Source organism: Bacillus rossius, chromosome 5, assembly GCF_032445375.1.
Source record: "Bacillus rossius redtenbacheri isolate Brsri chromosome 5, Brsri_v3, whole genome shotgun sequence".
NCBI classification, from domain to species: Eukaryota; Metazoa; Arthropoda; class Insecta; order Phasmatodea; family Bacillidae; genus Bacillus; species Bacillus rossius.
The window spans coordinates 61,119,646-61,143,097 of NC_086333.1; positions in this window are offsets into that span (position 1 = coordinate 61,119,646).

A 23,452-nucleotide genomic window follows, 5' to 3' on the forward strand; every position below is an offset into this window, starting at 1 on the left:
GCAACGATGAAGGTGACGTGACTGGAGTGATACCAGTCCCATGAATATGTGGGTTTAGAGCTATGTGGGCAACTTTCACACAATCACACTGAACCACAGCAGAGGCATAAAGGACCACGCTATGCCATTTGCTTCTGGGAGAATCGTTTCTCTCATGTTTACCGGGAGTGCTGCGGTCACATCGAGTCCAGGGATCACATTGCAATGAGGTGGTATCATAGCCACTAGACCATACCGGACCGAAACTACTAACTACCGCATCCCTCACGGTGTCTGAAAACGACTCGTGGTCGTGGTATGATTACCAACTAATCCGAAACTCCCTATGTTTTAGGATACAGTGATGTTGACGAGCCCGCCATGTTGAAAGGAGTCTACACATTTTAACATACAGAATTGAATTAGAAAAGTTAAGTTTTTTCTAATTATTATGTACAACATAACAGAGCCAAGGAAAATTCTGCCAAACGAAAAAAAAAATATTCTTGTTCACTACTGGAAAACGTCTGCAAATGAGATTAAAAAAAACCCACGTTCAAGCCGAACAATAAAAAAAAATACCACTATTTTGTTTTTGTATTTTTGATTCCAAATCACTCACGGACAACAAATTATGTAATTAAAGTCACACATGAGAGAAAAAAATGGAGAAACTTTGCAGCTGTGATTTTTCCTTAAGTATAAGCACACATTTTTTTTACAGTGTTGAAGATACATGACTAAAATCGCAAAGCAACTAAACTAATCCACCACTATTAAAAAAAATTGAGTGGTTCTTTCATTACTTGCCAGAGATGTGTAATATCTTACCTCGGTTGCAAGCAAAGTCAGGTTTTCTCATGCTGAAAATACACTTAAAATACGAAATTCAGACAAGAAATTTAACGTAGAATTCTTTAAATTAATGCTGAGCATGATACATATACGCGAGCTGTGTTTACAACTTCATTTCTGGAGGTAAATCAAATGTAGCAGCTGCGTCAGCTATTGAATCATTTGATTTGCAGAGCGAAATTTTAAACTACAATATATAATGAAACGGCTTCGATGAAACCCCTAAAAGACTAGAAAAAAAAATACCAAACCCGTATTTGGAACTGATTTTTGACAAAACATTTTTTTTTCAAACATTGCCCACATTGTTCAAATTAATTAAAAAATTAATACTATAAAGTTTTCCTTTGGCTTTGCGAACTTTGGTTTCGCGCCATCACCACAGATGGCAGTAACGTGGTCACACATTTCCTTTCCATGGGACTTTCGTCTCATTCATGAAATTACTCCTACCAAATGATGTGTACCGAGAGCTAAGATGCTACACATCGAAAAACAAACGAGCGTCTCACCCAGTGCGCTTATTCGGAGGTAGAAACTACCGTAGCGACTTCTTTTCCTTCCGACCTGACCGACGGTGCTCGGGAATTGAGCCTCTACACTGCACGAGTCTTCTGAATGCTCCTTCCCACCGTTGATGACAGAGTTCACAGCCTTCTGCTTGAGGATGGGTCCATAGAGACAGAGAAGGAACACCATGTATCCGAAGTAAAGGAATAGGTAAAATCCCTGAAAAAAAAAAAAAAATTTAAAATCACATATATACGAAGTGTGATCAAAAAAATACGTTTAATTAATTTTTATAGCAGAAACTACTGACGCTACATCTATTTGAAGTAATAAACCCGATAGCCTGATCCGTTGAGAAAGTCGGTGTCAAGTTTGAGCAAGTTGTGACTCGGCAGTCGGCTTCCAGAGCCGGAAGATTGAGGTTGTGTTTACCGTGTCTGACGCGCATCATGGATATAGATCCGGGAATTTTCGTGGATTCGTCTGGTCTCGTAGTAGTATTCAAAGTCGTAGGTATGCTCAACCTATGTTTGCTTTCCCAATGGTTGATTTATTAGCGAGGACATTTTTATCCCTGTTAATTATCACTAATTGATTCGCTCACTTCTCTCCTAGCTGTTTATCGTTGGCTCACGGTCGTAGAGGGGCGTATACAAATAACTGCCGTACAGTAATGAACTCAGTACTATAGTGTGAAGGTTTGCATTCTAACCTGCGACCAAACGAACGCGTGAAATTTTTGTATCTCTTATCACGGATTTCTAACAACGCGCTAAACTTTAAGTTTTGTTTTATAAACGGAGACCAGAAAAATGGGTCGTGCTGAAAGGAAACCGTTTTGACAACATTCCCGACATTGAGACGGCCACGATGGAGCAGCTGAAGTAAAAACACTCCAAAAATGCTGTCAATAATGTAATCATAATCAACATTGGGATAGGTGTGCATCTCTAGCCAAGGAGAGTATTTTGATTAAGATTATTTAAAATTTGGTATAAGGGTATTACTTTGTTCGTAATAAAATTATTCATCGTATTTTTTTTAAATCATAGGTGTATGTACGTTTTGAATTTATCGTTAATTAAAAACACTTGCGAAGAAAACATTTGATTTGGGTCGTAGGGTAGTTAATACATATGTATTTCCTTGTAAACAGTTAATTAAAAATCTTATATTATGATCAGAGACCTGTAAAACTAATGTAATTATTAGAATGTAAGATGAAGTTCAAACCAACATACACTTTTAACTGCGTTCTCATTGTGCTTCAGGTAGGGACCGGAAATTTTTTTCGCTTTATTTCGTGTTAGGATAACTTTCAAATGTGCATATCTCTAAGCTGCTTCCGCTATTGGGACATAGTTTATGGTTGGTTCTCTTGGCCAACGAGAAACCCTCAACAAAATAATTTCCTAATCGTAAGCTACCCAGTTCAGGAGTCTCACAAGCCAGCAGGCAACGAACAGTTGATTTTTGCCCAATCATAAAGAGGATTGTGGTGTACATCTTAGAGGTAATTGAAAACCTGAATTTTTCCGGACCCTATACATGTATTTTTCACGAAATAATCTGATCGCTCATTAGACTGCCATGAGGTGTGACAGCGCTACTTTGTAATTTTTTTGTTCTTTTACAAAGATAGTACTTGGAAACTCAGTTGCCAAACATATAACTTGTAAAATTGCAGGGCAGAGCCAGTTTTTTAAAATGATATCATCCAGTTCAGGCAGAGACAGTTTTGAATTAATACACATTTTTGGACATAAGCCATTGTATTTTTTTCAATGTTTGTCATGGAAAAAATTTCAAGAATGCAAAATAAGAAATAAAAATGAAAACCTAAACATACAGTGAACAAGCCTTAATCAGCTTATGTCAAACAGATTAATCCTACTATTAAACTAAACAGATTTTATGGACAGCACAATGAAGAAAGCACAGACAGACACATATAAACTGTAAATATCAGACAGCTAAATAATTTCGTGGAAGGAATCTAGTAATGAAAAAAATAATAGTACAGACGAACACAGTGGGCTACAAACGACGAGACAGTTTCAACAAGAACAGTAAATGCAGACAGATAACAAACCTGGACAACGCAGTTAACACACGAACACAACGATTAAAATGACGACGACCACACCGACGAACACAGTAGGTTTCCTATGACAAAACAGTTGTAATGGCGTTTGTACAATAAAATGTACTAAATCAAAATTTCATTGCATGAATCTTTTAGAGAACTGAGACTGTATTGATGAACTTTCGATGAACGCTTCTATTCTGTGATCGCTTAGGCGTTATATTCACTTGTGGCAAAGGTGGTATTTCGACTCAGTTCATGAGTAAGAACTTGGAGTCAAACTGTTATCATAAAGGTTCTAGGCAACTTTTATCATCTGTGCATGAAGACGCGATGGAAAACTTAGACTTTCATGGCGTATCATTCATCCACTACAATCTGCTTCACTGAGAGCTTGGTTACTCGGCTCAGTTAAACTGGTTTAGTGCATATATGTATGTAGTCATACTTGAAAACTTTTAATTGATTGAGAAGAACGTGCTTGTTCGGTCTCCGGGAATCGATTGTATACAATTCGAATACATCGCAAAGTTTATGTTTCGGTGATTATTAGCATGGGTCTTTAATTGATTGCTTAAAATTATTCCTTATTGTTATTCACTTACACACAATACAAATCATTTAATAACATTTATTTAACAGTTAATTTTTTTCTGCTGCTGTATGAGTTGATTCTGATTTTTTTCCAGCTTGTTTTGTTTTCGTTAAACCAGAAAATCACAAGCAAGCATACAATTTATGTCATTCTGGAGCACTTACAAAACCTGTTCAGTTTGAATGAGGAATAGCCCTGATTTTAACATGTTATGTAAGTGGTTTATAAGTTAAACATATTCTAATGGAGTAGTTCAAAGAACCACGTAACCGTAGCCTTAGTCTAGCCTATTTACTTACATCTATATTATTACTATTACAGAGTGGGGATAAGTGGAGTTTCATCTTGCGATAGGCAAAATTTCAAATTCGTATACATTCCTATTGCTTCTGGTATTGAACCAGCATTATTAAGTGGTGGACTCTGAGCCAATGAGAAACACTCAAAATATATAAGTAAAAATCATCTCTTAAGTGGCAGCCAATTAGGAGGTGGCACTTACCTATATGCATAAGTACGCAGATGACTGTAAAGGTTATCCTACAGTTCAATGAAATCGTCAATTTTTCATGGAGATTAGAAGTTAGGAAGTTGTTGTGTGCAATATTATCCATGTTAATTTATTTAGTTTTAAATAAAAACAACCGCCTCCCCAACCCACTTTCCTCTCAATATCGAATAACTTTAGTTTTCAATCGTGGTAACAAATTTTTACGTCAATTCTTTCCTGATGTGTTGTTAACAACTCTGTTTCACAATGATCTCTTCATGATGGCATTTTTACGAATATTTCTAGAAAGTTTCTTTCCAACTATTAAGCAAGCATTTGGCACTATCATTAATACAGCTACGATATTTTTTGGTAATCAATTGTCTAATTGCTATTCAGTGTGTCTTCAACATAGATCATACCTCCATGGAATTTTTACACTGCTTAGTATGCCCTACAATCCTATAAATTTTCCTGCTTTCCATCAATCACAGATCATAGATGCCTTAGAGTAAAACTATTCAGATGTTAAAAAATAAAAATAAAAAACTGTTTTGTAAGTCTAAAATGTAAGATGCAGTTGCTGGAGAGGTGTTACCTCGAAGTAGGTTGCCGGAATCTCCTTCGATATAAACTGCGCCACGGGGAAGGCGAGGCCCAGTATTACCAACATCTTCCCGTAGAGCAGCGACAGGATCACGCTGAGCGCTTGGCTGTGGGTGCGGAACACAGCACTGTCTACGTGGAGGCACTACTCTATGGATCAGCAACAACAAAGCGAGCAAAACCGTGGCAGGCATCATCATCAAAATGCAGTGGGTCAATATGGGAAAGTGGCCGAAAATCCGTTGGAAAAGTGATGATATGCGATCCTGGCAGCGTGAGTTGTAATAAGCATTGTAAAAAAAATGTTACTAGCACAATGTTTCTGAGTGATTATTTAACTTTGAAAACTATTTCATATGTAAGTGGGTTATTAACAAATTAATTAGAATTGAGAGAAAAACAGTTTCTAAGTCACGGAGGTAAGATGCAAGGGAGTGGGCGTGACAATTTTTTGTCTTGTTAATGTTTGAAGTCAAAATGTGAAAAATCACTTACCCTCATAAAAAAAAAACAATTTTTGATTAAACTGAAGTTTAATGCTAATTTATTGCAGATGTGTTAGTATTATGTTTGTGTAGCAATATTCACTACATGATGGCATCTTCACGATTCTTCCTCGCCAAATATTTTCAAGCCTTTTACAAATTTTAATCAATAAGCCTTTATACAGCAACGATTTATTTTGCTATCCAATAGCTGACAAGTTGACTTCAACTTCAGAACAGACACCACTCCATAGACTAATACATTTATAGTCTAAGTCACCCATTAAAACTTACACAAATTGTAATTTAGCGCACATGCTTACAGTTCACGCCACTAGGATCGTTATAGTAATGTATCTCGTGCTTCGCCCATGTTAACAGGCCTGAGTTTCTTATATTGTCTTCTACAATGTTTGGCATCAAGGAGTTAGGAATAGTCAGGAGACGGCATGATGTGATGTAATTGAGGTCAATATTTAACTTCTCCCATCGCTGTATTGTTGCTCCAAAAAATAAATTACGGGAATGGTGCTTGATAATGTTTGATGATGATTAGTAAGTATTAAATAGAATCTCTGTAATAAACACAGTCACTTTCATAAAAAAAAGTTATTTAAAACTGTTTTCACAACATAAGCACTAAACTTCAGCCAAAGGTTTAGGCGTCTTACCAATATGGAGCAACAATTTTCTGAAGGAAAGAAAGGCTACACCCAGTTATCATGTAATCACGAAAATGTGGCCATCCCCTGGCAAACCTAGTGAGAGGAAAGGAGACATGTATAGTAAGGATCAGACATGTTGTAAGCCATGCGTTTGTGGGAACGGACCGGCAGAGCCAGATAGTGCCCATTTGGCATGGCCCTGTTGCACAACAATTGTTCTGAAAACATCAGTGATCGTATTAATGCTGTAGCGTGTGTCTACTTATCGCTGTATAAGCATTAGATAGTCAATGAATTTTAATCGGGTATAGAATTCAAGGAATATTGCAACCTCAAGAGGATTTTTCAACCTCCTGGGCCACCCTTCACATCCTCTGAAATTAAGTCAAAATAACAACACTTTGAAACTCTCTTCATCGCATGATGCCAGCAGTCTTTAGTAATGGGCGTGGCAACCCCGCTTACAGATGTGTTCTTCCACCCTGTGGTGAATGCTTCGAATGATGTCATAAAGTATATTTGGAGATACTGCAACACGGTCACATGATGGTGAGATCCTGCATTGTCATCTGCTAGGATGAAATTATCTCCGAATGCAGTTCGGAAATAAGACACAAATGGTTGTTGCACCTCTTGAATATATCAGGCGACATTTACTGCATCCAGGATGGGAGTGAGAGGGGTCAACCATCCAAGCATTATTCCTGCCCAGAACATATGCCAGCATATTGACATCCAACATATGGATGGACTTCCTGGACATGCTTAGATTTCTGACATCGTCCAGAAGTACTCCATACTCTTGTAAGTCGGGTGTAAGATCTCAAAACAATCAACATCTCATCGGTAAACATGACATTTTTCCATTCTGCAATGGTCCAATGTTGATGAGCAGGTTTCCCAGTTAATTCGATAAGCTCAGCTTCGTCGAATTGTGAAATGCCCCTCATTGGCCTTTCGGATTGAAGATCAACTTTATGCAGTCTACTTCGCACTATTTGGTCAGCGGTACGAACCCCTGTTGCTCTGGAGAAGCCATTCCTAAGAGCCATGACAGTTAATGTTGGACGTCTGCGAGCCGGCACTTAGGGTTAACGATCCTGAGCTGGTGTGGTAACACGAGGAATGGGCTGGAATGAGGCCTATGGTTCATATTTCCTGTCTCTCTGTACTTTCTCCACACCATAGCCATGCTGCTTTGTGTGACATTCGGAAAAACTTGGTGTGTATGGCCTACCGAATGTAAAGCCACTATCTGATTCCCGTCTAACGCTTGTGTATGTCTATGTGGCATGTCACTGCAAGGCTGAACACAAACATATCGTTTGGTGATATGGGACAATGCACCATCTGCTACAGCACTCAGGGTATGTTTACATGACTAGTATACGAGCACAAAGCATGCTTGTAGTAAAAACAATCGAATTTAAGGGTTGTGATAGTCTAGTGAATAACGTACCTATGTCAATGTGGCATGGGATATCTAAGAATACTCGTTTTGGCGGTATTCTAAACTTTTGTTGAGGTGTGTAGCTAAAACAATTTCATTTGACCATGTTGGTTTTTTTCGAGCAGTAAAGTTGCATCCCTATTTTTCATTAGGCCTTAAGGAAAGTATTTATTGAGAAAATAGTCATAAAAGGATATCCTTACTCTTTTGATACTAACACAAACTTTTTTTTGGATTATAATTTATTTATAGTTTCCCAATTTTTAAGACTTTTGTACGGAAGGTTTCAGTTTTACTCGTTAACAATTAAGCATTATGTTGATTATAAACTTAAAATAGTGTGTAGAAAGTAGTGGCTGGCTAAGCAACAGACTATTTTACATTAAAAAAAATAGCCTGAAAAACCCTTAAAAGGCCACATTGATGCATTAAATGATGCCAGTGACTCGTTATCTCACAAAAAGCTGCACCATCAATTCAGTTTGGACCCTTGCAACTTTTTCGAAAGGTCAATAAAAATCGTATAAATACTTTAAGATGCACGTATGAAAAATCCTTTCCTTTAGCTAAAGCTGGTTTAAGAGGACTTTCCTTATTGGTGATCCCGTAGCGCCGAGGAACTTGTGTTTGGTATGGTGATTTACTGTGTGGTTTCTAAATGAATTTTCATCACTTAATTTTCCAACGCTTAGACCCCGATGGCCACCATTGATGAGACGAATCGGTATCCGAGAGGTTCGAAGCCTAAAACATTCCTTTAGGCACAACCCTCTAAAGCTTCTCTATATAGCCTTCCGACATAAAAACATCTACATTTAAGGGGGCTAAACCAAAACACGCCATATCGTTATCAACAGTTTTTAAACTATTAGGTTTTTTGGTTTTATATTGAAAATTTGACTTTTTTTTAGGGAAGAGATCAACATTAAAAGATTTTCAAAAAACATAACACAATATACATTGGCAGTTTCATTAGAGTTGCAACCGTTCCCAAGACATTAATGTGATTAAAAACGCCAATGACTTCACAAGAAAATATATTTGTAGAAGTTGGTCACTTTTAACTTCAGGCATTCCAGTTAACTCTATTTTATACTTCAACGGAGAAAAAGTTTGAAAATAAAACCACAAGTAGAAGTTATAATCTAAAAACTGTTGAAACAAAGATAGGGTTAATTTTTTTTTGTTCTCGTGTCTCTCTCCATTAACTTACGATCGCAACATTACTCGCTGACTGTCAAAACTGAACGATGTCCCCTGCTCGGCGTGGGGAAGGTACCTGGCCCCGGAGCTGCAGTGTTTCTCTACTCACAGGTTGTAGCCCCTTTCCTTGCGTCGCTCCGGCGCGGGCGGCTTCTGAATGAAGGGCAGCGACTGCGAGCGGCCGTGTGAGTCGTGCTGTCTGTGGACAGCCATTGCGAGCAGGGAGCTCACGGAGCCTTTCCTGAAGCGAGAGAGAAAACACGTGAGCTAGTCTTTTGGTACTCGCCAGAGACGCGTAACATCTAACCTCACGTGTTCTCATGTTACAAATACACTTATAATTTAAAGGAGATTTTTTTTTTAAAAATCATGCCGAGCGTGATAAATATACGCAAATTGTGTTTTCAACTATATTTTTTGAAGTGAATCACACATAATTTCTGCACATGTTGGAGAGCAGCTACGTCGAATATCGAAACATTACTTTTGCTGTCAGAAATTTGGAAAGTAGATAATGAAACGGTAAAAAAAAGACTTAAAAACAATACTGAACCATGATTTTCGACAAGGAATTTATAAAATTGCTACCCATATTGTTAAAAATCACGAAATAGGTAAAACTATAAATTTTCCCCGTGGCTTTGTGAATTTTGGTTCACTCCAGCCGCTACAGATGGCAGCATCGTGGTTACACATTTCCGTTCCATGTGACCTCCGTTCCATTCACGAAATTACTCCTACCAAATGCCGTATAACGAGAGCTAAGTTGTTGGTGTGTTCAATAAATTAGTGATCTCGCGAATCAAATAGTTGATGAATGGATAGAGGCACGGAAATTTAGCTGATTCATTTGCTCGCAAGCTAGAATGCAAACCTGCGTAATCTTGCACTGTGTTCATGATAGGGAAGGATTTATTTGGACATGCCCCTTTGCGACAGGGATCCAACGATACCCAACTAGGAGAGAAGTTGGCGAATCAGATAGTGCCGACTAACAAGGAAAAACAAGTTCTCGCTAAGAAAATCTGCCAATGTTGAAGCAATCATTGGTAGAGCAAAGATAAGGCTTTGAATTTGAGACTGACGCCAAACAAATTTGCGAAATTTCTGGATCTCTATGAATGGATAAATGTCTGGATTTGAGTAAGAATTTGTTTTGAATAAATTAAAATGTCAACTATGACAAAATTAGTAAATAAATAAATTAACATACTAATGGACATGATGAATTGATAGAGGCCCGGAAATGTTTCGGATTTATTTTGTGCCAGGATAAAAGTCACAAACATTTGTTCACTGTTACTCGTAAACTTCCCTATTGGCTGTTTTCTTATGCAGAACCTCCTGCTAGTTGGTAGTTGACTGGCCCACAGTCGTAGGGGGAATGGTGGAACAATTGTGAATCTATCAGTAGAGACCTGCAAAATTCGCGGATTAATTAACTTCTAGGATAGACTCCACAGTCCTTTAAATACTCGCGGAAAAGACACCTATTCATTGGCTACTGGCGCGTGAGACGTCTCAACTGGGCTGTCCGTAATTCGGCACTTTCTTGGTTTAGTGTTTCCCATTGGCTCACAGTTCCCCGGATAAAATGTGGGCCAATCGCAGAAGCGGTAAGAAGGTATAGTTGTTTTGATGCTAGCCTATCGCGAAATTAATCCGCGAATTTTGCATGTCTCTACCTATCAGCAAAGCAATTCTAAGTTATAGATGTTAGCTATCTAACTGGTGACCAAAATAATTCGCAACATTTCCAGGTCTCCGTGTATGCATAAGTGTATGAAAAAATGTTAAGGTAGTAAATGAATATGGAATTATTAATAAACTAAAGCGTTATGAATGATATTGTGAATTCGGATAAACGCTGTTCTGTAAATATCAAACCTTCAATGGTCTTTGATTTGCGTTACGTCTTCTGAATCAGTATTTCTCTCTCGTGAAATGTTTTTGACGTATAACGTCTTATCTCTCGGTATACGGAAATTGGTGGGAGTTATATTTCGTGAATGGAACGGATGTCACTTGGAACGTTAATGTGTAACCACGATGCTGCCATCTGTAGCGGATGGAGTGAATCAAAATTCACAAAGAAATAGGGAAACTTATAGAATTATGTGTTCATCAGGTACAAAGCTGGGGTTTATTATTTTTTAAAATGTATTATTGCTCTTATCGGAGCCGTTTCATAAACAGTTTAAAGTTTTTTCCCTGAAAATCCAATGATTCGATAGTCGACGTAACTGTTCCGGCAACGAATTATAGCTGCGGGTGCAGAAACTACGTGTGATTCGCGTACAGAAATGTAGTTGAAAATACAACATACATAATACATAATTAGAGACCGGAAAAAATCGTGGGTTCAATGAACTTCAGGATAGACTCCAATATCCTCTACACACTCGGGCAAATGCCAACTGTACATTGGCTGCTGACTTGTGAGTCGTCTCGACTGATGGGTAACCTGTGATTCGACACTTCTATGAGCGAGGGTTTCTAATTGGCCCTCAGTCCTCCAGATTAACAGTGAACCAATGGCAGAAGCCGCACCTAAGGTAAAATTATTTGCATTTTAGCATAGCACGAAATGAACACGCGAATTTTTCAGGTCTCTATACATAATTTAAAGAACTATACGGATAATTATGTGACCGGTTTTTCGTATCGTAGGTGTGTTTGCAACACGAGAACACACATCCCTGGCGAGTAGCGAGAGACTCGCTCATACTCGTTGATCCACTCCCACCTGAGGCCGAAGCGGAGCGCGCGCCGGACCCTCGGCGACCCCGACTCCGGCGAGTTCCTGGCCGACGACGCGGGGGCGGTGCCCGACCCCCGCCGCCCCATCAGCGGGCTGCGGTCCGCCGCCGGGGGCGGCTGCGCCTCCTCGATCGTCTCGAGCTCCGACACCGCCTCCTGGTCGCTGCTGCCGCGGAACAATGGAGGGAGATCACACAAGCGCCACTCTTACCAGTGCGAACAGAAACCATGTTCTGCGAGACACGCGTGGCAAATTACGACTTTGCTTGGCACAGTCATACATTTTAAAAAATTATTCTTGTTTTCGATGAGCGTCAAGGGGCTCATACTTAATTATCTATAATTTATGTACCCCATGATAGGGGCAGGCATTTTTCGCGAATAAATCTGAACGACTGTTAGACTGCAACAAAACAACCGCACCAGCGGTTTCATCCTTGTGATTGGCGGCTGTCTGCGAAATAAGTCGTTGCCTTATTTCACCGAGCCACTCAGAACGCATTTACTTCCGCACTCAACTACTGTTATTGGTGTTGTAACGATCGACGTGGAACTGAAATAAACTCACCCAACCACGAAACTCAGATGATGCTACAGTGTTTTAACTTTCAGCTGGTCGCGGAATCTTTTCGCGGAATATGCATGCCCCTACCCATGGAGCTCTTACAATTCAAACTTTGACCGGTGACCGGTCGCGTCACGCCGTCCCACGCCATGTTGACAGCATGTCAGAATTTTCTCTCCTGCCATCTCGCACGACCTCAAGCACCCGGTGCAAGCGCTGCATCTTCCGTTACATCTTCCGTTCCCGTCGCGCCAGACACGCAGTCGGCACCATGCATCCGGCCTGCGCGAGCAGCCACTCAGGCGTTTTCTCATCCTCCCCGCCTCTCTAATCTTTTCTCGCCACGACGTTGGCAGTATTTACCTTCTCCTCTCCCTGGTACCTAGTGTCACCCGCCATTTGGTCGCCAGAAACCCCCCTTCCTTATAGACTCCAGTTGGTGGAGCCCCCTACGCCCTCTAGTGGCAAGTGCTAGGAACTAAGGCTCCCCTCTTACTTGCACCCTTCCGGGCAAGTTTAACTACGCGTTTTACCCGTACGGGACAAAAGATTTTTCTCGGGCTGGGCTCCACTGCACTACGTCTGCACACGAGTTGATCTAAGTTTTTAGCGAACGGTCAATTTCTGCGCGACGTAGTTCTCAAACGAACGGGAGAGTACTCCCAGACTTTGCTATTTTCTCAATACGTGGTTAAGTGCGTCTTTCTTTCGTTCCCTGGATTACATTTTCACGAAAATCGACATCTCCACAGTTGTCATGCTATTATTTGTAAATTTCATCCCCAACAAATTTTATCTTCGCCTAAAGAATTGCCTGCATATCTTATTATTGTGGTTTTAACTATTCTTGGTTTATTGTGCAGTGTGTGCAAGCTTTCCCCCATCGACTTTCGGACCCATTTGTACCAATTATATCTTCCAGTTTCGACATCTGCCGTCAGTTCGTGCTTTAGATGGGTGGCTCTCCCCAAATTTGCGCGTCCAGCTCAAGTCAGCTACTGGCCTGCAGTATTTCCAACCACTGATAAGGAGATACATCATTTTACTGTGATAAACTTCCTAAAACATAGATAAATCTACATGGCTTTAATTAGATATAAGAGTTTACAAAATCTAAAATTCTAAAATTTATTTGTTTTGCGAGTTTTTCAGTTATTGTTAAGGGGCCCACTCCTTTTAAAAATAATGTAAGTTTATTTGAATCTTTGGTAAAGAATTGCATGATGTTTTGTTGAAAGTAAATAATTCAAAATTAATCCAAGAAATAATTATTATATTGATTGTTTATTTTTGAAACGTTGAAATTATTGTAACGGTTTTATGAATATAAGAAAACAGAACTATCTTCCAGGATATATTTATTATAATTCAAGTTCCCCGCAAATATAGTAACTCTCTAATAATGGTAAGACGGTCCACCAAAGAACGTTTCAGCCTATTGTAATAGGTAATTTTGAAAGAATTCACATTAAAATCTTTCATAATTAATGATTAGGGGACGGCAGTTTTTGCGAAAAAATTCTGAACCCTAATAGACTGCAAAAAGGTGTACCCGTACCAGCGGTTTCTATGTCCCTATTAAGTATACATAACCCCACCCTCTGTGGTCTCTGAATTATATATTTAAGTAGTAAATATTTACTTTTCAGTACGATAATCCCTTCTACAAACTATAAAATAAGATTTCAAAATATTGTAAATTTTATATTATTAAATTACAGCAGGTATGAAGTCCTTAAATAGCCACATTATTTATAAGTAAGGCTATTCTGTCTTCACAAACACGACTAAGATGTATAAATCTATTGAATGGGCTCATAACTACTAGCAAAATGTCTAGGCGGAAGGTCCATACAAAAGTTTTGAATTTATAATGATAATTTAACTAATTGACGATGAACTAATTATTAGAAGACAAATACTGTGCAAAAAACACTCATACTAGTTTGTAATAAAAAATCATGTTGTATATAAATGAGTAGGAGATACAATATTTCTGTTATGCCACACCACCAAATAAGTGGCTACCAAAATAAAGTGAACTAATTTTTCTCTGGTTTGTTTTTATTATAATAGCTGAACCATTACTTCTAACTACCAATATATTATGAAAGCTACAATCTAGCGTTTGGGCCCAAAACTAATTTTAAAAATAGGTCCCAAATCTTAGCAATTAGAGCTTTTACCCCATGTCATCCTTGAACCCGAGGTTCATCATTTCACTGCACCTATATTTTCGGCATAAGCAATTGCTGACTTTACTGCATGTCATAGAGAAACCATAAGAATGGGCAAGGAAAAAAAAAACACATTATGATATAAACACACAGAAAAACAAGAAAAAATCAGCCGATGTAAATTGTTAAATGCATCGACAATACACTGAATTCCGTTGAAGGATCTAGTCAGAACAATATTACGACACGGACCAACACAGTGGACGAGACAGTTGTAACAATACAGATAGACTACAACCTGGGATAGCACAGCGACCAGGTTTTTGTCTGTCTGTGTTTTCTGTTCTTGTTTCAACTGTCTCGTCGTGTTCAGACCACTGCTTTCGTCTGGGGCGTGATAATTTTTATGACTGGTTCCTTCCACTGAATCCTCCGTGCTGTTTTTTGCATTTATACATTTGACTTCGGCCGATTTTTGACTTGTTTTTCTGTGTGTTTTGAGTATTCATTTTTCTTGTCCGTTCTTGTGGTTTCTCTATGACTTACAGTGAAAACCAGCAATGGCAATAATGTTCTAAATCCATGTTACCCATTGCAAGAATCATTCAAAGAACTTACCACATTTGGGTTTTTACTTTATTTTTGGGTGCGATAACTACTACGGGAATGAATTTTTCGGAGAAAAATATGTTGTGACTAGACAAGAGTTAAAAAAAACTGTAGCGTCATCTGTTTTTCGTGATTGGTTGAGGTTTCTTTCACGAAATTATTTGCTTGTTGGTAGGCACGAATCAAAGCCATCCAGTGCGGGAGAGAAACCTTATTCTGAGTGGTTCGGTGAAGAACTTTCGGAGATGTAAGATTTTTTAAATGAACGAACATTCACAATTATTTTTTTTTTAATTTTTATGTGGATCAAGCCTACTCAATGCACCCACCTGCGTCGACTGAACAGCCGGTTCTCATTTTTGTTGAACATCTTTCCTCCGGCTGCCGCGTCCAGCCCGAAGCAGCTCGGCTGCTCTGAGCTGCGCCTGGGTCGCTCGAGTCACATGGTCCAGCGCGGCCTGCGATTGGACAGGAGACCCGCGAGCGCGGCCTGCGATTGGACAGGAGACCTGCGAGCGCGGCCTGCGATTGGACAGGAGACCCGCGAGCGCGGCCTGCGATTGGACAGGAGACCTGCGAGCGCGGCCTGCGATTGGACAGGAGACCTGCGAGCGCGGCCTGCGATTGGACAGGAGACCTGCGAGCGCGGCCTGCGATTGGACAGGAGACCTGCGAGCGCGGCCTGCGATTGGACAGGAGACCTGCGAGCGCGGCCTGCGATTGGACAGGAGACCTGCGAGCGCGGCCTGCGATTGGACAGGAGACCTGCGAGCGCGGCCTGCGATTGGACAGGAGACCCGCGAGCGCGGCCTGCGATTGGACAGGAGACCTGCGAGCGCGGCCTGCGATTGGACAGGAGACCCGCGAGCGCGGCCTGCGATTGGACAGGAGACCTGCGAGCGCGGCCTGCGATTGGACAGGAGACCCGCGAGCGCACGCGGGACCCGACGACAAGCCCCACTGGCCGAGACCTCGCTCGGCTCGGCAGTCGCAGCCGGAGATGGGAGATGTCACCCGCCGCGATAATTGCCCGTGGGCAGGAGAGACCGGGCAAGATACTAATTGCGGGCAATTCGCAGCGCGTAAAAGGGGCCTCCGATGTCAACAACACCGTGGCGTGTCCTTGTTTGGAGATCGCATTAGGACCTCGGACACGTCCTCGCTTCGACCTGTGCGCGGATTCAAGTGCACGGCCGTACTTGGTACCAGGTTCCGCTCCAGGGGTGGGCATTTTTTTTATAATCTTTGCTCTATGGTTTTTATGTAGAAACAAATAAGGCAATCAATGGGGAAACGAAACTTTAAATTTTTATCAGCATCAAATTTAAAGTCCTGGCAAATATCTTTTCGATTTCAATTGAATTTTCATGATTTCATATGATAATAATTGTCAAAGATTACAATGTCTCATAAAAGGACGCGATTTCACCGGATTTGGATCATTACCATTAATAAAGCTAACCGGAGGTAAAATTTTCTGGAAATAACATCAACACTTCTTAAGATAAATTGGTAAAATTTTGGTAGAATTTTTTAATTCCAGGTTGGCTTAAATAATTTGTTTTCGAGAGTCTATTTTGAAAATGTTACGGCCTTTTTATTAGCGGAAAGTTCTATACCTCCAGGCCCCTGGGCTGGTAAGGCCCTTCTTCATGATATTAGGACCCTGAAAAAGTAAATGGCCCAGGGTCCTACCAAGTATAGCGCCGCCATTGGTTGGTACACAGCGTACTGAACTTGAACCCTATAGATGAAACTTAAATCCTATAAATGGCATTATCAATTCGGACAGATTAGAAAAAACTTAATAGATATGCATAGGGGTATGTAGTTTTTCGAAAAGATTTCCAGACCAGTTATGTGTTAAATCTTAGTAGTTTTGTCTGAATTTCGTGGTTGGCTGGGTTTATTTCAGGTACATGTCTACTCTCAGCACACCAATCACAGCTATCCAGTCCGGAAGAAAACACGTCCTAAACGGCACGGACAATTAGGGCAATGGCTTCTCTTGCAGACGGCCGCCAATCACAAGGGAACAATCGCTAGCGTGGACAAACCTTGTTGCAGTTTAATGAGCGAGCAGATTATTTCGCGAAAAATGCATGCCCCTAGACATGAACTGTACTGTCAGAATCTATAGTAAACTTACGGACTTTTCAACGAAGATTTAACTAAAATAAGCGAATACTTCTTTGTCATTTCAAATAACTTAATTTTTGTGGAAACTATGCCTTACTTCGACTTCTGAGTTATATATTTAGTTCTAGACAAAGGTAGATTAAGAAGAGAATTCATATTGAGACTTAAATAGTTTTGGAATGTTCTGTTAATACATCAAGAATATTCTTTTGGATTCACGTTCAAAGTAAGTTAACTCAATTTCCGCAAATTTACAAAGATAGCAGTGAATGTACGAAGATCCCAGGATAATTTATAACCAGTTTTCTTCGTTATCTGAAGATGAAAATTGCTACCGGCGTGGATGTCATTGAAAAATGTTCAAGAATTTACCAAAAGAATTATTGCAAATGTATACATAGCCAATATCAGCTGAATTAATGTTAGATGGTTAGGCTGTACAGAGAATCCCGTCAAAGGTGTTTGATCATAACATATTTATAATATTTACAGCACAGACGAACAAATTGGGATGACGACAACGAGATAATAGCAACAAGAACAGCACATAGAGACAAAGAAAAAAATCTGACAACACTAAATATACATTCCACGGAATTCTCTATGCTGTCTAGGCATTTAACATTTGACATCAGCTAATTTAGGCCTGTTCTCCGAGTGCTTGTGTACTCATTTTTGCTGTATTTTCTTGATGTTTTTCTATCACATTCAGTGTAAGCCAGCAGCAATGGTTTATGTCCATGAAGTCATTTTAAAGCAATCTTCCTCGACGAAGAATCTTCCAAAGAACCCAGCGTAATAGGTCCTTAACGTTTATTTTTAAGAGACGAAATTACTGCTAGGAAAACGAGTTAGTTGTAAATATTTTTAGTTTTTACTTTTAATTACGAATACATGAATTCACGACACACTACTAAATTTTATACTTTTTTTGTAAGTTAAGTTCGGTATAGGTTCATGTGGTTTATTTATTTAAACTTCCGTATAGAACTGTTTAAATATTATTTGTAAGTTAAACTTCTTTGCTGAGAGGGTAAAAATTTTCGAGCGTTACTAAAATTCTGATCGCATGAACGGAAATTGCTAAGCATGTGGTGGGGGAAACGGGAGAGGAAACGGCCTGGCACACACTTTTGCACACACTTGTACACAGTTTTGCACACACTTTTGCATTTTTTGCATACTTGCACACTTTCACACATTTTCACATTTGAACACTTTTGCAAACTTACACACACTTTTGCACACTTTTACACACTTTAGCACACTTGCACACTTTTGCACGCTCGTAACCTTTTTATAAACATTCGCACATTTTCGCACACTTTTACACACAAAATTTTGCACACACAATTTTGCACACACTTTAACATTTGCATACTTGTAAACCTACACACTCGCACACTTGTACTCTTGCACACTTGAGCACTCGCGCCCTCGTGAACTTGCTTATGCGCGGTTGTTTCTTTGAGGGTGGACGTCGCGCTATTCCCATTTCGGGGCCGTTGGTGCGGGCGGTGATCGCTGGAGCAGCCTTGAGCGGGCTCCACGTGGCTGTGTATGCGGCTCAGGTTGAACCCTGCCATGCTGCAGGGATAGGCGGGTCGCTCCTGTTAAAACCCGCCTGCGCCTGACTCCACCCCGACTTAAGGGAGTATTTGAGCAGAGGGCAACACAATGGGGTTTGAGCTTATTGTTATACACCGCCCCAGGGCCATCTTCGCCAGAAAATATTCTTCTTTCATGTATATATTATTAATTTAATTACTTGTGTAAGTCGGTATTGTTTAACATCATTATGTATTTTTTATTATTAAAGACCATACCCGCAACTTTACTGTTCTCAATTATATTTTGTCAAATAAAAATATACTAATAATTTATGTCTATCTATGCCTAATAAGCAAGAAGTTCCATTTCTGTCGCTCCTGGTAGGATATAAAGTGAATATTAACGTACGAGGCTTGAAATTACTTAAATGTCGCATAAAATTTGACCTACAAGACACATTTCAAAACATGGCGGCGTTTCTCCACCTGAAAGATCACGGGTATTGGTGGCAGATTCGTTTACTCGCACGCGCGTGTACTTCCCTTACAATTCGGACAGCCCTGTGCTGTCACATCCGGACCACGAGAACACTCAAGTGCCATAATTTGGGCAGATTCGGACATGTCATCAGACCGAGCAGTCACTGATCGGGCGCAGGGACAAAAGCAAGTCCAGGAATACGTTGTCGTACAAAGAAAGGATGCATGCCAAAGATTGGCCTTGGACAACTTACGAATTTTTCTGTCTCAAATACCGAACTTTAATAGTTACACACAACCACTGATAGAAAAACTGTACATATAAATTTAAGTATTGAAGTAAATACAAGGAAACATATAAATAAAAAGGAAACTTTTGGCAAACAAAATTAGAACACATGCAACAACCGAAAATTGTATGGACAGTAATTGAACCATCACAAATTGCCTTTTAAGGTGCAACAACACAAATTATTAATTTCTGAAAATTACGTCCTGCAGATGGCGTCCTTGTCTATGTATACGTTCTTCTAATCTGTTGTTCAGGTTCGCCACTGATCGTTGCAACATCTCAGCTGGGATGCCAAGAATTTCGTATTCAATTCTTTGTTTAAATTCATCCGGTGTCCTCGGCCGAATCGTGTGGACCCGACTCTTAAGGCAGCCCCACAAGAAAAAAAAAACACAATCCGATAAATCCGGTGATCTTGGGGGCCAAGGAATGTCATAGAATCTTGAGATGACACGATTACCAAACAATTATCGCACAGGTGCAATTGATTGCTTTGCGATGTCGTACCTTCCTGCTGGAACGAGGTCCCCGTTTTTCTGTGTCACCTTGTATTAAAATTCCCTTAAAAATAAAACAAGTAATAAAATTTGGGCTGGGGAGGGGGCCTAAAGTTCTCGAGCCCTTCCTCATATTTTTTTGGAGCCACGCTTTATTGGGTGTCGGTAAAATTTGTTCAACCGTGCAATACGTAAAAAAAAAAAAAAAATTCTAATTATTTTCCTGAAGTGCCCAGTATAGAAGTTCTGTTTCCTGTTTGACGTGAACCCCTATGAAAACTTCATAGAATTTCCGGAGAGAAGAAAAACTGGGACTAAACTGTTTTCTAAAAATGTGTTTTGAAATACAGGTGATCATAGATATATATGGACATAAAAAAAATACTAATATGCTTTAGCTTGTGAGTGTAACAGAAAATTTTATTGCCTGAAGAAAATCTATTCATATTGAATGCAATTTTACTAGAAGTTTTTGAACATATATTTTGTCATACAATAAGCACATTCTTATCAGAAAGTCTTGAAAGATAAAAGTCGTAACTTAAGATTCTATATATGTAAATAACCTCGTTTCTTAAAGTATCATTTTATATGCATTCTCTTTCCCTAACTATAATCAAAAGCCCAATTGATTTTGGGTTATAATCCGTTTGAAGCAATAATAATTTTTTTAAATCTTGTCTGCAAAATTCACCGAGCTAGAATACAAGTACAGAATAAATGATGGTTTATGTTGTATGATTAGTTTGACATGATTTATAGACTGGTATATTTCTTGTTTTTCAGTGATAAATATATATTTTATGTCTCGAAGAAATAAAAACACATAATGTAGAGGGAACAATTTTTTTTTTTTTTTGTTTTAAGAAACTTTTGACAGAAATAACAAAAATGGTTGTGTGAAGGCTACAGCAATTCTAACAGAAAAAAGTTTTGTTAAAAACAACAGCGCACGCGTATTAGGCAAGCGAGCGTGAAAATTACCCTGTGACAAATGAATGCTCAATAAATTATAATTTTTTTATTCATATTAATTTGCAAACAAATTTTAAATTATGATACGTTCTTACAGGCTGGACTTGAAAACAATATTTTTATGTTCCTCATTATATATTCATCATTATTGTCTTCTTCACGTTTGCATTTTCTACTGGAAGCTTCTATTTCTACCCGTAAAAACTTAAAATATTTTTTCGAAATGTAGTATCGGCTAAAAATAGAACTTTTGCACATGTAGAATAAATATCTTTTTAACACTATAACACTTGTTTATTTATCGTGTTGTAATATGCAGTGGTACTAAGTAAATGTTTGGAGAATAGGAAGTGCACTTAAGGCGTAGAAACTTGCTCTAATTATAATGACAACACGTAAGCTTTTAGCATCTGACCGCTCTAATACTAAGTGGAATGACAGCAGCGCCACTATGCCCGACATTCGTGACTGTCTATCGACTGAATTATCACCAATCATTTCAAACGAACGGTTTCACCAGCACACCTAAATTATTTTGTTTCTGATATTTTGAATTTGTACACATGATTTTAAGTGAATTCATAATGTAACCAAATTTAATTGTTTATAAAAAGTTTTTCTTGTAAAAAAAGCCTTAATTAGGTAAAGGTTTTCATGAACTTGAAGGTAAATGTCTGTGATAGTCTTATCATTTACTGAAAGTATGAAATAATTTAGTATAAAGTTTTAGATTAAACATTAGCATGTAACATTTGTATTGAAACTTTATTTTATGTATATCATTCATAAATAAATGAAAATTAGTTTTTTACAAAACTCTGAAAAACACAGGTCACCATGGTTTTGGGAAAACCTAACCTTATCGATTCAGTCAATGGAATACTAAAAATAGTTTCAAGGCGAAGGCTACATAGGAATGGTTAATCCGAAAAATGAATACCACATGACTTCATACTTTCAGTATACGCTAGGAATGACATAAAATTTACCCTTATGTTCATAAAACATTAAATGAGAAATTGTTTGGTGGAAAATGATTTTTTTACAATTAAAAATGGCTATCTTATGAATATATTTTAAATAATGTGCAAAAAATCAAAATATTGGGAGAAAATAATTTAGCAGTAGGTACTATATATTACAACCTTAAACTGGTCCAAAATCAATCTTACTCAAAAATATATGTCACTCATCAAGAGTCACATTTAAAATTTGCTTTTTGAAGTTATAATTACTTTGAGTGCCACATATGTGGGGGTTACTAAAATAAACTAACATAAATTATTCTCTGTCGAAAGTGCCTATAGTGCGGGCTAAAAGTCTTTCGAGCTGAGCTCCATAGTTCGATGGAAACACGTTGTTCGGAACGGACAGGCAGAGAAAAATAGTAGCCAGAACCTGTCGTGGACTAGTTACATATAAACCGTTCTAAAAACATCAGTCATCCTGATGATTCTAGGGCGTGAATTTCCGTAAAGCTCTCTATGCGCTAGATGGCCAACAATTTGAACGGGCATGGCAGCGCCCAATATTATTTTTTAATTTCCGCTTCTGCCCCACTTAACATGCACGTTGTTTCACCCCAGTACTGACAGCAGGAAATACTTTCTTTTTGTACTATATTATTAAGCCTATGATTTAACTAAAAAAAGAGTCAAATCTTAGGCATTGTAACACAGTTATTTTAGTAAGTACAGCAATTCCTTTCTATTATTATATAAATTATTTATATATATTCATATGTACACATACAAGAGTCATGACAAATATAAGTGAGCCCAAAATGAAAAAAAATGAAAAAATGAAAATCATGGTACCTAATGTCGATGTTACTTTAAACGTCAATCGTAGCATGATTTCAAAACAAATGCGAATTGCTCGTGTCTTTATATCGTTTGATAGCAAGTACAATTTCCTGAAATTAGCGATGTCTTAAAATTTTGTAAGAAATATAGTTTTTGATATCCGAGACCATTAAAAGAGTCATAATTTTAAAATTATAAAACCAAATGCATTAAAAAAGGTTATCATATTGTAATGAAATACCTGGAAAAATCTTATTTAAAAGACTTTAGAAGTGTCCATGAAACTTTCCACAGACATTCAGAAATGTTTTAAAACGGTCTTCGATGAGACTAAATCCATCTCTGCGTAATAAATAAATTTATAAATAATCTACACACATTCCTAAATTTATCTGTTCCCACATAAGTTTATTTTAATTAATAAATAAAGGTATGATTCCAGAGTAGGTTGAATGACTGAATGAACTGAAAAAAAATCCCTTTCGGCACAGCCTACAGGCGTAGGCTGATTTCGAAGTACCTATTTCTTCTGGAAATATTTTGGAAACTTCTGTAAACTCCTGGAACTTTTTAAGATCTTAACGTAGCCTACATAGCATCCTATATGCTCGCCAATATTAAAAAAAGATCGATTTAACATTTTATTATATTCCATGCAACGAAAATAATTTTAATAATT